At 36.7% G+C, this 14396-nt stretch overlaps 1 pseudogene; it reads right to left on the bottom strand.

Moving 5' to 3' along the window:
• Positions 1 to 874: 874 nt before the first annotated feature.
• LOC137659762 (uncharacterized) overlaps positions 875 to 14396 on the bottom strand; it is a 33378-nt pseudogene continuing 19856 nt past the window's right edge.

Here is a 14396-nt window from a genome sequence, read left to right as displayed (position 1 = left end):
ATACAAATTGTTGTAATTGTAGTTGCATATTTGGAAAATTAGCTAAAGTTTTCTTATTCTTTCTTGATTTGATATTTCGTTTTATCATGTCCTCCTCACTAGAGTCTCATATGCCAAATCCTCTCGAGATATAAGTACATCTGATGAATAAACTTAAGACAATTTTCCCTTACCCATATATAAAAGACATACCTTGGTTAGCTATACAATCTCATTATACGTACTATCCAATAGCATCTCTTTGATATCATGAAGAATTTTTTCCATTCTAATGAGGGCATAAACACAAACTCATGACAGCAGCACTTACATATATTACTTTATGCAAGTCATTTATAAGATTGATCATGTTTTGAACGCAAACAATCATTAGCAAGTATATTATACTTTACTCACAAACATAGATAAGTATCATTATCACTTTCACATTTTCATAATTATTCACAAACATAAACCTACATAAACCTCACCAACACTTTTTCCACACAAACCTTTTTGACATATGCAGATGAACCCACCAACATCCTCTAAATTACACTCACAATGTACAATGAGAGATGAACATCATTAGTTTCCACACCCACAAACATCAGGCGCACTTAGAGGTACACCTCACCAACACCAATACTCTCGTAAGCATCATGTACAACCAAATAGTTAATCTCAAAAGCATATTTTTATTTACAGAATCTATATACATTCAAGCACCCCAATACACAAATAAACACACACAACCATATACACACGCATATTCATATTTGACTATCACTCTCAAACATTATGTACACAGACAAGAATACCTCACACACCCTCTCACCAGCAGTCATTATGCGTACTAATATTGACAAACAGTCACAGGAGAGAACAGACCTAATCATAGGCCATTAAGAACTATGAACACAGACGCCAGCCCTAAGGTGAAAGCGCTGTCGAGTGGAGGAGCAGCCGCCCGCTGCATAGCTGCAGGTGTCTCTCTTGACAGGAAGAAAAAAAGAGAAAAATAAAGACGCTTTATTAAACTTGCATAATTAGGAGTCGCCTTCTCTCCTTGGTTTCATGATCCCATGATCCCAGACTTCATTACATGTTTCTTTGGTCACAAAATATGTCTAAAATATGTAGGTTGATTATGATTATGTAAGGTTAACTTGGTATGCAGGGCTTGCTTAAAATATACTTCAAACTACCAAACCATCATAACAACAATTAGACTAGTGCAAACCTATCCCTGCATGCCCTAAGGAACAAATATAGGAGACAGGACGAGGGGACTGAGAATCACCTAACCTATATATCTATTTCCTGAGAGATATCAAAGAAGAGAAGTTGGGGAGAGTGAATGCTCCCAACACTATAGTCCATTTCTTTTAGCGATGCATATTTGCACCGACTCGCGGCGGTGCCCTTTTAGCTCGGAAAAGTTTCCGGATCGCTGATTGGTTGGTCGAGATAATTCCAACCAATCAGCGATCACGAAACTTTTCCGAGCTAAAAGGGCACCGCTGCGAGTCGGTGCAAATATGCATCGCTAAAAGAAATGGACTATAGTTATGGGGTGTCTGAATATATGAGAATGAAGTACGATAGAGAGTGAAAGATGCGTGATTGGAAATATGTTTTTGGGACAGACTGATGTATGTATCAGCCTTGTGTGAGACAAATAAAAGTGGAAGGGGAAGTAATAGTGAAGTGACGGGTAGATTGTCAGGAAATGAATAGGGAAGAGCACAAGAGGATGGGGCTTTTATTCCTGAAGGAATGGATGAGAGGTAAATTAGTGGAATGGAAGGAGGTGTCACTTAGATTGGGTAGGGAATGTTAGGCCTTTGTTAGTGTGTATTGGCCAGGTTGAGAGAAAAGGAAAAAAAGAGCAGAATTATCTATGGAATGAGATAACTGGGTGTGTAGAAGGACTGAATAGATGAAATTATGTAGTTGTGATGGGTGACTTGAATTCCAGAGTGGGCCCTAAAGAGGTAGAAGGTGTCATTAGGAACTATGGTGTACCAGGTAGAAATGTTGAACAAGAGCTGGTGATAAATAATAGTATTTTCAAGAAGAGTAATATAAATAAGTATACATGGGTAAGAGCGGCAAATGGAAGAGTTTACAACAATTATGATAGAGTTCTCAGGGGAGCAATGTGGAATGTGATGTGAATACATGGAATTGGTAGAAGGTTGTTGCTAAAGCATGCATTATAATGAGGAATGAGATGAATGAGCGGTTTCCAGTGAGAGTGGCGCTGAATTAGGAATGTATGATGTGGCCATGGCTGTTAAATATTTTTGTTGACGGAGTTGTGAGAAGAGTGGATGCTCAAGTGTTTGGCCGATGATTTAAAACTGAGAGATAAGAGGGATTATGAGTGAGAGGTGAATCCGTTGTAATTTGTGTATGATAATCAATTGGTTTCAAACTCATAGCAGAAGTTAAGTTGATGAGTTATAGAGTTTAGAGGGGTATGTGAGAGAAGGAAGTTGAGAGTTAAGAGTGCAAGAGTAAGGTTATGAGATGCACGAGGAAGGAGGGTGGTGTTAGTTTGAATGTAATGTTGAATGGAGAGTTACTTAAGTAAATAAATCAGTTGAAGTTCTTGGGTTCTGTTGTTGCTACAAATGGTGGGTGGAGGCAGATGTACGTGAGAGGGTGAATGGATGATATAAAGTTTTGGGGTCAGTGACGGGAATGGTAAAAAATAGGGGGTTGGAAATAAATGTAAAGGGAATTTTGAAGTAGAAAGTAATTATGCCAACTGTGATGCATATTATTTATGGATTAGAGTAGTGAGGAATAAAAGTGAAGAAAGTCCTAGGAGGGATTGAAGAAAGCCCTAGGTAACAGGAGGATAGACGTGAGAAAGTCAAAAGAGCGATTTATACAGTAGATTGAAATGAATAGGGAACATTTGTGATGCAGTTCCGGTAGTACCTGCTACGACCTCGGGGCACCTGAGTGACCGCTGAGGTAGTAGCAGTAGGGAATTCATAATATGAAGCTTCATTTGTGGTAAAAAATGGGGGAAAGGTGGGTTCTGGAGCCCTATCAGTACCAAACAGACTTGGAAGACTCCCTCTTCAAGCAAATGGGAATGATAAAAAAAAAAATCCACTTTTGTTTCGTTTTTATCATTTTTGCTACCTCCCAAAATTAGGTGAAGTGTCATGGTAGATAGATGGAATATATATATATATATATATATATATATATATATATATATATATATATATATGTTTATATATATATATATATATATATATATATATATATAATATATATATATATATATATATATATATATATATATATATATATATATATATATATATATATATATATATATATATATATAAATATATATATACATATATATATATATATATATATATACATATATATATATATATATATATATATATATATATATATATATATATATATGTGTGTGTGTGTGTGTGTGTGTGTATGTGTGTGTGTGTGTGTATAATAGGAATCTACGTTTTTCTCCCGGTTTTCTCAATTGCAATATTTTGCAATAACAAGGAAAATTTAAAAATATATAATTCTAACAATACTATAATCGCTTTTAATTATTATTTATTAATTTTCTGGTTATATAATTAAAGTTTCTTGGGGAAGCACAAAAATACTAAATTGTGTTTTAATTGTACTGAACAACACGAAACCCTAAAGCAGGCTTCTTTGGCACCTGAAATAAGTCTTTAGAAGTGACGTGAAAACACATCGACAGTGAACATTTGTTTTAAGTTACCTTTGACTAAACTCACAAAGGAATTATTATTGAGATATAGAATTTGCTTGTAAAACAGAACAGTATTGTAGGAATCTCAGTATTTTCTAAAAGAAATAAATATCTTATTTTATCTAGTGTTAGTCAGACTTCTTATCCTGGATAGTCTAATGTGTTGTTACATTAACTTCAGGGGAGAGATCAGAATAAAAAATCATGTATAATGACTCAACCTGAGAGTTATGAGCTAAGAATTATAGAAATATTGCATTTGATTAAACTTAGAGAACTAAAAAAAAATAAACAACAATCTCAACAACAACGGAAGTTGAAGAGCACAAAGTACCTGTGATAACATGAAGGATGACGAAGGAAGGCTTTGCATTGGCTGGCATGCAGGTATAGTTGCCAGATGCCTTTTTCTCTACTTCTTTCAATTTGGAGTTTGCTCTCACCTCCTTGACTAATTACAGTTATCTGAAATAAATAATGAAAGATTTAAGGCAGTAGGAGAAATATCCTAAAAATATATATATTTTATCTATCCAGAGGGTACATACTGTATATATATATATATATATATATATATATATATATATATATATATATATATATATATATATATATATATATATATATATATATATATTTATATATACCAAAAATTCTTATCCGTAGTGTCCGTTATACAATATTAACCGATCTTACAGATAAAAATACTTTACTCTATAAATCTTTCATGCAGTTCTAAGAATAAAAAAAATGAGCAAGAAGTAAAGATAACAGTCTCTAGAAAGAGGTTCATATTCATCCCATCAAAAGAATTCTGGTTTAAAGACTAATGTTAAGTAGATCTGAATATGTCTAATGTTATTTTTATGACACCTTTAGGAATTTTCTTTTCTTTTTATGGCACTATATTATGCTATCAAAAGAAGTTTTACCAGTTTATCAGAAATTACATATAATAACTTAAAAAAGAAAGATTATAAACTTATCACATAATGAAAGAATACCATTATTTTAACATTATATATATATATATATATATATATATATATATATATATATATATATATATATATACATATATATATATATATATATATATATATATATATATATATATATATATATATATATACTGTATATATACACACACACACACACACATATATATATATATATATATATATATATATATATATATATATATATATATATATATATACAGAGAGAGAGAGAGAGAGAGAGAGAGAGAGAGAGAGAGAGAGAGAGAGAGAGAGAGAGAGAGAGAGAGAGAGAGATGAAGCAAAACAGAGTGATTTAATATCATATCTTGGTAGCATATGGCATATATGAACATATCTTTCATGCATTGTATAATTAAATATTTTATGGACATACAGAGAGTTCTCTAAAGTGATTAAGTCTTTACCTTATTGTCTGCATTATAATTAATCATGTCGTTACCATGGTACCAAAAGACATAGCTGGGAGGTTCTGTGAAGTGCCTTAATCTACACCATAGGGTGACGTCACTACCCTCCTGAGCATAGAAGTCAGGTGCCCCAGTGATTTCAGATATTGTTTCTGCAGAAGAAGAAATCACATTTGGAATAGTAGAGTTATTAATCATTGTAAGTTAAAAACATGTTTTGATATTACCTTGAAACATCATTCGCAATTGGTGCTATATTTCTTGTTTAAACTATTGGGTATTCCTGTAGATATTGATATGAATTTTGTTTCTGATAATTATTATCATTATTAATATCGTGAAAGTTATTCCTATTATTATTCATATTACAATTTTACCATATCTCTATTTTTAATAATATCATAGTAATACTGTACAAATTATTATTATTATTATTATTATTATTATTATTATTATTATTATTATTATTATTATTATTATTATTATTATTATTATTTGTCTCTGATAATAATAATAATAATAATAATAATAATAATAATAATAATAATAATAATAATAATAATAATAATAATAATAATAATAATAATAATAATAATTTCTACAGTATTCTGCTCAATGGGGATTCGGATATAACGTATACTGTATAAAATAGAACTAATACTCCCATTGAGCCTCTAACAAAGTAACCGAACAAAATTACATCAGGAGCTGTTACTAAAACCCGGAGAGCACTGGAGACCGACTTGACGAAGCTGGTTGACAAATATGAAAGAGGAATTTCCATTTGAAACAGGATACACAGATTTTACGTTCCTCCCAAGTAGCGCTGTCGCAATGTCCTTTGTTCTTAGTGCTTAATTAATCTTGGCCCGATTCTTAATTGGACGGGAAGTTGAGGGGGTAGCGTTGATGTTTCCAGAATTCTGTTTTTATTTTTCAATATACAATTTTTTAGAACCAGGGAGATTTTTTGTTGACTGAATAAAAGGAAGTTCTGCTTCACTTACGTTTTCTTGATACCGCATATTTATGGGATATTTTCCATATATTTGTATAATCAAACCTATTGAATATGTATTGGAATTATACATAAACTTAAGAATTTTTTTTCCAATCTATTTCAGAAACAAGAGTAACATCAAATCATAAAACTTCGAAAATATAATTTCAGTATGTAATCAACTTCACCACTTTAAAGGAACATAAATTATTTGCGATTTTGATCACTCATGCTTTTCTTATTATTAAATCAGAGGCTGGTATTGCGATGTGCCATATTGCGATACTGCTCTACTGCTCACCTACATTGCTTTGTTTATACTTTCATATATTCATTTATTTCGCTTTTATTACCATAAACAGCAGTATCATGTTATTCTACTTTATCGGATGCTGACAAATGCTCCTTGAAGCAGAGACAAAAAAAGTTTTTGAAATAGAAATTAAAAATTACTTATTCTGATTTCTATTGTTGCATTTTTCATTTAAAACAAAGCAAGTTTCAACAAAACTAATTTCGACCGTTATCAAGCCACACATGAGGAGTATATAAATGTATTTTCTTATAGATATTGTTGCTTAATATCTTCCTTAACATCTCTGCCGTTTAAATCTTTAACCCTGGCCTATTTTCCGTCACTTTTCATAACACCGACGGTTTGGGGGCCACCCTTCGCGTTTGGCCACTAATTGAGCTGGAGCAGTGATTTTCAACCTTTCTCATTTCAGGGCACAGTGAACTAGACAATAAAATTTTTGAGGCACACCATTTTTAAAGATTTGATTATTATATTTTTCAAGGAATATGAATAATAAGGATTTCCAAGTCGGTGAAAAAAGCTAATAAATTATCAATGACATTTCCAAAAGTATATTGTTGATCATGGTTTTAAGAAGAATTAGAAACTTTTGTACATATTTGGTTTTATTATACTAAAAAAAAAACAAAGGTGTCATTGGAAAAGCTGTCATTATTTAAGAAATAATATGATACTTTAAGATACAGATTATAGTCAAATACAAACATGAATAAAAACAATAAAACTTTCACTTACACAAAAATATTAGTGGTGTACACGCTCATAAAATGTACTGCTATTCCTTGTTATCTTTCAGTCTCTCCGCATTTATAAATGTAAAACCTGATAAAGTCTTCCTCTCCGCTCCTAGTATATAAGCTTGTTATCTGTTGAATAAACTGTACTTACATTCACCTCTCCTCTCTGTTAGAACCTAACAGTTCTGTTGCCACATTGGTGACCACCGAAGTAACTAATGCACACCACCTTTTTCACCCACCCATTCGGCCCTACCCTGTTTAAAAAGCAGTCCACCGAACCTAACTCTTTGAAATATGCTGCCGCAATGAAACTGCCACCATTGCCAGTGGAGAAGCATTCGCCTGGTTCCAGCGTGCTGAAGTTCATTTTCGTATCAAAGGCTTTACTTGCTCAAGAAAAAGCAGACTATGTTCTTGCTGTGATCATCAAGGATATTTTCCTAGAAATTTCTTATAAGCTTTGCAACCATGGAAATATCCTAATAGAGTGTGACACACTCAAAAACACCTCCTGGAGCAATACTCACCAACTGCCATTGGCAGACCAAAAGGCTCTGCTGGCCCTCAAGGAAATGACCAGTATCGCATGCTTGGAACCTGCCGCAGACAGCTCTCCTTGCGAAGTGAGCTTGCTACGTGGCCTTTGGGTACGATATCTACCTGAGCCTGAACACGTTGAAGGACCTGATGACCAAAGTCGATGTCCTTATGGATACCAACTTCCCCACCTAAGACTTTCATCAATTCCTCCATTCTTGAAGATGAGGGACAACTGCTCAGAATTGACTGGAGGCGACATGAATGTGGTAGGACAGAGACACCAACCCTGTTACGTTCCAGAGCGGAGACAAAGCCGCCAACCACCAACATATGCCACCTCTCACACATGCCCCAATCAAACGACCTCTCCAGCCACTTACTGATGGCCATCAGCCGAAGTTCTGCTACTACCACTCCAGATTCGTGGCTGCTGCAAAGAAACGTTTGAGGGTGTCAGTGGCCAGAAAACCTATAAGAAGGAAATTGTTTATGTCAATGGCCTCCCCTAAACACCCCTGTTCCCTTCTACCAAAGTCACTCTTCTGGACACGACGTAGTCATTCTAAGTGCTGACTTTCACCTGGTAGCTGCTAACGGATCTGAGATCCCCACCCACAGTTGCAAGACACTCACCACTCCGACGTTTCAGCCCACACCATTGCACCTACAGATGCCTACACCCACCTCCTCACGTCTTCCGTCCTGAGCTTCGCCAAACACTGACAGGGCCCCTAGTGTTTGCCAGATTCAGGTTTTTGGCCCCGGATCATTTGATTGTCGCCAAAGAACATTCGCCAAAAGGGAAGAATGTGACTTCACCAAAAGTCCTCAAGCTTCTGGTCATTGTCATTACACATTGTCCAGATAAAGGATGACACCCTTCACCTTTGCGGGGATTAAACACCTTTGAACATGCAGACAGAACCTGATTAATACCCACTCCCCAACATTGCCTATGTTACCTCCTCATTACACAAAGCGAAGGTGTTCTCCACTCTTGACGGTTTGAATTGGTATTATCAGATCCTCATGAATCCAGAAACATCCCTAAAACCACCATCACCATCACCTTTGGTACTTACACATTCAATTAATTCTACATTGACCTTTGTGATGCTAGGAAGACTTGTCAACACCTCATGGAGGGCGCTTAGGTGTCCTCCCCTTTTGTGTATGTTACTTGGACGACGTACTTTTGTTCTCTTCCTACAAAGAGGAACACCTCCATCACCTACACATCGAACTCAACTATCTACAACAAATGGCCTTATAGTCCGATATGAAATGTGTACATTTGGTGCCAACGATGTATTGTTCTTAAGACATTGCATCACTCCTGAAAGATTTCACCCCCTCCCTGAGAAGGTATCAGCTGTTCAGAACGCCCCTACACCCACTTGACCGTTAAAGCACTGCAAGAATTCTTGGGCAAGATGAACATTATCACCAGTTCCTGCCAGCCATCGCTGCCACTCTAGCCCCCTTTTACACCTCCTCCAGGGGCAAACTAAGAAACCTGAAATAGGGTTCACTTCAATTAGCAGCCTTCTGCAACGCGAAGAATGGCCTAACAACCACTGATGTTTACATTTTCCTGTACCACGTTCCCCAGTCCTATTCTTCTCTCCAACAATACCAGCGACGTTGCTATTGGTGCAGTACTCAAGCAGTTGGTCAACTGCTCACTCCGCCAATTTGCCTTCTTCAGTAAAAAGTGTTTAAGGCGGAATCTTGCTACTCTACTTTCAACCATGAATTGCTGGCAGTGCATTTGGCTCTCTTTCACTTTTACCACTTCTCAAACGGTACGACCTTTCTCATTCGCATGATGAACATGCCTCTGGTGCATGCCTTCACTCAACATTTCGATCCCAGGTACACCTTTGAATATCGACATCTCTCTGCTGCGGCTGAATACACCTGCACCTTTCAAAACATCCTTGGGAAAATTAACCCTGTTGCCGATGTGCTATCAAGAGACACATTTGCCGCCATTCACCTGGGATTGGATTAAAATGCTTTCGCAAAATCACTATGGAAAGATCAAGGGTACCACGGATGTAGGATATCCTGCACATCCCTCCACCTTCCAACCTGCCCCCTGATGCTAACAGGTCTTTTATTTTATCCATGGCCCCTCACACCTCTCACGATAATCTACTGCACAGCTACTGAACACAAAGTTTATTTGACACATAATTACTAAGGATGCTAAGAATTGGGTCTAGCCTATACTTCATGCTAAACTTAAAAGTACATTGACTTACGGATTCCAGAGTGAGCATCTTTCCTTAACCCCTGAGTCATTTTGCCAAAATTCACGTCGACGTAGCAGGTCCCCTACCCACATCACAGGGACACTGTTTGCTGTCATTGACCGCTCCACTTTTTGGCATGAAGTCATTCCATGCAAACTGCAACGTTCAAGTTATGCACATTTACCTTATTTTCTAGGTAGATAGCAAGATTTGGTATCCCTGAGCATATTACTTCTGACAGGGGTAACACTTTCTCCTCTCAATTGTGGACATTATTAGCAAATTTACTGGGCGTCACCCTACATCTGACAATTGCCTACAACCTTGTAACTAACAGAATGGTTGAAAGTTTTCATCGTATCCTCAAAGCAGCTTTGATATCCTGTTGCAGTGATTCTAACTGGTTTACTCAGCTTCCCTGAGTTCTGCTGGGATTACAGACCCTCCGAAGGATACCCTGGATTTATCCACAGCTGAAATTGTGAATGGCCACCCGTTGGTCATCCTTGCTAAATTTTTTCTGTCTGCAACCTCCTCCAACAATCTCCAGTATCTACATCACGTTGTGGGGAAATTTACTCCATGCCACCAGACTTGCAAGCCCCCCAAAAAGCAACACATACCGAAATATTTACACTCTGCAATGCATGTCTTTCTGGGCAACGACAATAGCAAGTGACCTCTGATGCCTCCTTACATGGGCCCTTTTCTCGTGATCCATCGCACACTGAAGGCTTTCTTAACTAACATTCCTAGTAAACAAGACTGGGTCTCCAGTGATTGCCTAAAACTTGTGTATCTCCTGCAAGATGACTCGCCTATATTTGCCTCTCTTAACTAGTGCACCCTATTTTAATTAATGGGGGGTGGGGTGCCAAGGCCACGTACCACACAAGTTTTATACTCACTCATGAATAAATTCAGGTCCTCCAATGTGTGAAACTATGACACTTTCATTGTGTTCATAGCTGAGAAGCCAGCCTCACACTAATACGATGTTGAAATGGGAAAAAGTACTTAAATTACCTTCATTGTAATGATTGGGTATTCCTCTTAGGACAACCAGAATGATGTTTTACCTGTCAATATGTGCTTCAGTTCCAGTCCTTTGTTCATCTCTTATTTCAATCAACTTATTCCCTTAGGCAGAAGTTAATACTCACACGCACTCAACAACAACGGATCTCTCCTTAAGTGAAAGGGAGCTACACCATGTGATAGGACATACTTTTCAATGTTTCTACTCAGAAGTCAAAAACATTGTAGAATTATATTAGCACCATTTTTGTTCAAACATTTCGACTTTGTTCTGTTTTTTCTATTTTCTGTCCCAACATTATCAGCTTTTCCTTGGACCTCAAAACTCCTGCACCACACCCAAAGATGCTTCATGATACATTAGCTGAAAGTTATTAAGCTTGAGGCTCGGAACTAAGACGAATGTGTCGGGCATCACGAGACAAGCTGATTGGTACCCATGTCAATGGTTTTAGGTTAATAGGTGGCCTCTGAGGTCAGGACAAGGGTCAAATTTGGGCACAAAATTTTTGCTGGTTACACCTAAACTCAGATACAGGGATAAGATACACACCATCGTGTTCCTCTTGTCGAACCGTATTGAAAAGTCAATTTGAAATTTTACCCCTGATGAAGGTCACGGGTTTGGCCCCTGATGGGTGCTGTATGCAGCCATAAGAAACGGCGACACTAAAGGATAACGATTCAATGTGTTTTACGTGTTGTGGGTAATTTTGAGACCGGTTGTTCTTCTCATATCTTCATTAGGGCTGACGAAAAAAAATCCGTCATAGCATAATTGCCAAGGCCTTGCATGTGCGACATTGTACCAATTAATCCCAGACCTGCACCATAAGATTTCTTTGGTGGTGGTGCTTTGAACGGTGCCACCCCTATCACATCGGCACAGTCATTTGGCCTCCAGATACGAAAATGCTTGAACACGCTCACCCACATACTCAAACATTTCAGATCTATTTCCTCCAATTTTGGATATATTATTTCAAGGATTACGCCTATCACCAAGATGTTGAAAGCATATGAAATCTCCTACTGAAGCCAAATTCTTCAGTTCTCTAACACTTTGCATAGTTACTTTTTGCTTCGCTTACCTACAAAGTATGAAGATATGTTTATACTTATCGAAAAGACTTTGTGTAAATTTCCTTCTGCTATTAGATCTGTACTTATTAAATAAAAAAAAAGATATTGAATATCTCAAAGATTTAAACGTTTTTCATCTCTTGTCAGCTTAAAACGAAACTGCCTTGTGTAAAAAAACGAGCAAAAAATATAATCTACACTCTGAATATCTGATTCACTCCTACTAAAATCAAAGTCATATTCATTTTTGGATATCAGGCATCAACAACGAACGTGGCTGGTTTCGGAATATATCAGAAAAGCTATTTTAGGTGCTGCCAGTAAAAAAGTTCCCTATCTGAAGCAATTGTACAAACACAACATTGAATTCGTCCAGAGAATTCTCCATCAAAGATTTCGCTAACGTATCTAAGAGCCATGGTCTCATTGTAAGGAATAAATACTTTTCCAAGAGATAGCTTGCAGCCTGACTCACAAGACCAAATGGGATTTCCACACATCATTCATGGATTACTCATATGATTCTGTAGAAAAATTAAGACTGTAAAAAGAAATTAAAACTCAGTCAAGACCTTTCCACTAAATAAAGATTTCAGAGAAAATAAAAAAATTGTGAAATCCTTGTAAATGATAATCCACAATAGTTGATTTTTTCAAATTAAAATTATTTATAATTATAATTGTGGGATATAATTTTTCTCATCACATTGAGAATTTCATGACCATCGCTGGCTCCAAAACAATGATAAAGTACCATAAAAATGCTCCTACAAGCAAAATCTATGAAGAGATTCTCTCACTATATGACCAATTAAAAAGATGTTTCTTTGGAAAGAATAAAAAAGAATGTTCTTTCCTTCAAGAAGTATACCACAAATACAGTCATGCATCCATTGTCAAATTATATGGTACCTCACAGATTAATTTTCATGGCAAAGCCAATCAATATGAATTCAGATATCTGGTGAGGTCACGAGTGACTAATAATCTCTTGACATCTACCTCTCCCTTTGGGATCCCTATATAGAATAACTCTCAGTGAAGAGTTGTATTTTAAAAAGACAGACACTACATACTCATAAACACATATAGGCATACCCACCAGTTGTAAAGTAGCACACTCACATATGTAAAATTAGGTAATTAGATATTAAATTAGATAAAATAGAGTGGTGGTTTTAGGATATGGAGGAAAGGAAGATCAAGTGAGTAGGTGTCAGAGGAGAATAAGGAGAGTGTAATTGAGAAAGGGGTGGTTTGAGGAGGAAGAGAGGTAGACCGAGAGTGTAGTAATTTGAGGAGGTGGAGTAGGGAGAGGCCAAATGTGTGGTGATTTTAATAGGAGTGGAGGGTGTCAATGGGAAGAATGATTTGAAGAGGCGGAGATGGAGCCGGAGAAAAGTAGTTTGATGATTAGAAGAACATTAACAGTGGTAATTTGAGGATAAGGAGGAAAAAGAGACTGAAAGAATGGAGGATTCAGGGAGGCCAAAAAAGTTTGAGGAGAAAGACCAGAGGCAGACATGGAGAGCGTTGCTTCTATAAAAAGGGAAAGAAGACCCAAAGAGTGGTCGAAGGAGGAGAGGGAGACTAAGAAAATGGGGGTTTGAGTAGAAGAGGGAAAGTAACAGAATGGTAATTGAGGAGGAGGATGAGATGTAGATCAAGAGTGTGGTGATTTGAGGAGGAGCAGAAGGAGCAGAGGGGAATAGTGATTCAAGAAGGAGGACAGCGAGACAAGAGAAAATATTGTTTGGAGAAAAAGATAAAAAGGAAATGTCATTGTCTGGCGATCTGATGAATTGGGGCTCGATAGTTTTCTGTAGTGCCTGCAACCTCACAATCATTGAGAGATGAGGATTATGTGTTTTTTGGAGCCAATACGTCCACCTTCTGAGTCACCAGCAGCCATTGCCTGGCCCTTCCTGGTCGTAATTTGGATGGATAAGATGCTTGGATGCTGACTATATGTAATATGGTCAGTCTCCACGGCATTGTCGCTGTCTTTTCCCCCTGTCATTCATGAGAGACCTTTAAACCTTTATACATAGAGAACTGTTTTAAGGAGAAGAGAAGGTGACTGGCGGTTTGAGCAGGTAAGGGAGAACAACAGATTGGTTGTTTAAGAAAAAGAAGGAAGAAACCGTTAAATGGGTGTTGAGAAAGTGAAGAATGAGCGGACCAGGTCATCTTGTACCCAATCACTTCGTCACAAATCACTTTGTA

This window comes from Palaemon carinicauda, chromosome 20, assembly GCF_036898095.1.
Source record: "Palaemon carinicauda isolate YSFRI2023 chromosome 20, ASM3689809v2, whole genome shotgun sequence".
Classification (NCBI taxonomy): domain Eukaryota; kingdom Metazoa; phylum Arthropoda; class Malacostraca; order Decapoda; family Palaemonidae; genus Palaemon; species Palaemon carinicauda.
The sequence above is the reverse complement of the archived record's forward strand: the minus strand, read 5'-3'. Positions and strand labels throughout refer to the sequence as shown.